Raw genomic sequence first — 2431 nt, 5'->3', positions numbered from 1 at the left:
CTTCCTRCATTTTCTGAAAAATGTTTTTAAAATATATGCAGAAGCAACAATAATGTATAACAATTTTTTTTTTGTGGGAAACTATGAACTTTTCTGATAGTGAAGTTTCCACATCAGAAATGCAAAGCTAGGCTAGATAGAAATTCCAGTGTTTTGTCTTAGGTGAAGTTTACAAACTTGCACAGCCATTTCTTTTKTCTTCGTTTTGAGGTGCTTGCGCAATATAAATATTGCAGAAATAAAACTTTAATCACAACAGCATCAGACTCCACTGATGGCACCTGCCATCAGTTCCTTACCTGTGTTATCTCTACAGTAGCTTAGCTTTTAAATAGTTCTTTCATTGGAGAGGAAGGAAAGGTCAGCGATCTCTTATTGTTCAACACCACCGAGGGGTTTCCGGAGATTGGCAGCYGGCAGAACCTTGCAGGGAAAGTGCTGGATAGTGCTGCCAGCACGGGCTTGCATAGATCAGCATTTCATTACAGAAATAGCAAATGACTGATGTATTTTTTAGGTCAAGGTGGAAAAAGTTAAATAAGGATACTGACAACTTGAGGAGGGAAAGGTGCTATTGTGTGCTGTATTCCACCAGCTGTGGATGGACAGTGGAATCCTTTCTTTCATTATATAACAATACTTCAGTATTTCTTCCCTGAAACCTATTGTGTGCTTGGATATACCAGAGGAGTTACAAGTACTTCTCTTAAAGAATTTTAGATTCTTTTTTTAATCATGATTTAGAGAAAAAAAAAAAAAAAAAACCAAACTAGTTTAGTAAAACTAAAAAAGCATATGCTTTTTCCCCCAAATGTTCTTCATAATCACAGCATCTTGAATGAGCTGGTAGGACTGAGGGTTTCAGGGATGCAACTTAGGACACTGAAGGTATCAAGAGGAAGAATGACTTCCAARACAGCAGGGTGTCTCCAGGTCTTTCCATTTAAAAGGCTCAACAAGAAAAAAAAGCATTGAAAGACCATTTAAAGACTTGTTTAACATGGCTAATTGGTTTCTGTCCTCTAATTATTCCTCAGTTTTAACTATTTCTTCGTTGTTTTACTTTTCTGAAAGGAAGAAAAATGAAGAGTTTCTGCCACTAAAAAATCATAAGAGTAATATATGCTGGTAATTTATCACTTTGGTGTAAAGCCAAGCAACTTCTAAAGTGGATTTTGGCAAAATTTCATGAAAATTATTCATTTTCCCAACGTATTACAAATAATTGCCTTTCTTCTATGTCCTTTTGCTCCTTCTTTGTGGAAAGATCCAGAGGAGGTTAAAATGGCATTTTGTTTAAATAGAATAATTGTTTGGAGCCTTGCATTTAGAATTTGCACAATTCAGAGAGAAGTCTGTAAATGTGACGTGGACACAAGTGACAGGAGCGGATCCTTCGCATTCTGAATGATTCTCTCAAGGCAGTTTTGATGCAGAGCAGGTGGCTTGGCAGATAGAGCTCCACCTGGATAAACCATAGGACATCAAAATAGCCTGTTACCTACYGACATGCAGGAACCACAACAGGAAATTGAGATGAAGTACAAAAACCTTATTGCTAAAAATTCAGACAGCYCTTCTGCTAAGGTGGACCAAGGGAGATATTATAAACTTCTTTTTTTGTTTATATTGAATGCTTCTTAATTTTCTTTATTTTTGCTTCAGTTATTTTTGTATTTGATTTCTTACATTGTTAATCAGTTTTGGATTATCACAAAAGTAAAATAGGGGCAGGAAATTTAGAATATATTTGTGTATTTGTGATTGCAGTAAAAGGAGGGCTGCAGGTTTTAATTCTGTGGTCAGTCCACAGGTAAAATCTGATCRGGTTATGTTATGCAGACTTTGGTACTCTCTTTGGAATAAATGAAAATAAAACTTCTTTTTTTTAAGTTGAATATGTTGCAAGTTTTAGAAAATCCCATTTTAGAATTTGTCTTTACAAAAAATCAGTCTTTCTCCACAAGACAACTTAGAGTTGTCACCAAGCTGCCAGATAACAAGCTTATATTGTTCAGGAAAATATATTACAATTTTATCTACTTGTACTGTTCAATAAAACATTAGTATCTCAGCATTTTTATTTAACAATAGGCAACCTTAGGCCAGTAATTATGCAACAATTATAATAATAAAAACTGTCCCCTGCTGCTCACCTAGAAACAAGAATATATTAAACCAGTACTAACCATCTAAAAGGAAAGCAACAAACTACACTCATTTTTAATGCCCCTGCAGTGCACCATGGGAAGCTAATAATTCACCCTCTAATTAGTATCCCTTCTGCTGCTGTTGGCGCAAGGACAGACAAAGAGGCATCCGCTTCATTACAAACTTGYCTTGGTAATCTTTAAATGTCTTTCTTCTCTGCAGGTTGAATGCATGGAGCAGGGGCAAATAGAATGTGCAATTAAAGAAGCTTTGCTGGTAT

Source organism: Malurus melanocephalus, unplaced genomic scaffold (assembly GCF_030028575.1).
Source record: "Malurus melanocephalus ecotype Western Australia unplaced genomic scaffold, MMel_1.1 scaffold_254, whole genome shotgun sequence".
NCBI lineage: Eukaryota > Metazoa > Chordata > Aves > Passeriformes > Maluridae > Malurus > Malurus melanocephalus.
The sequence above is the reverse complement of the archived record's forward strand: the minus strand, read 5'-3'. Positions refer to the sequence as shown.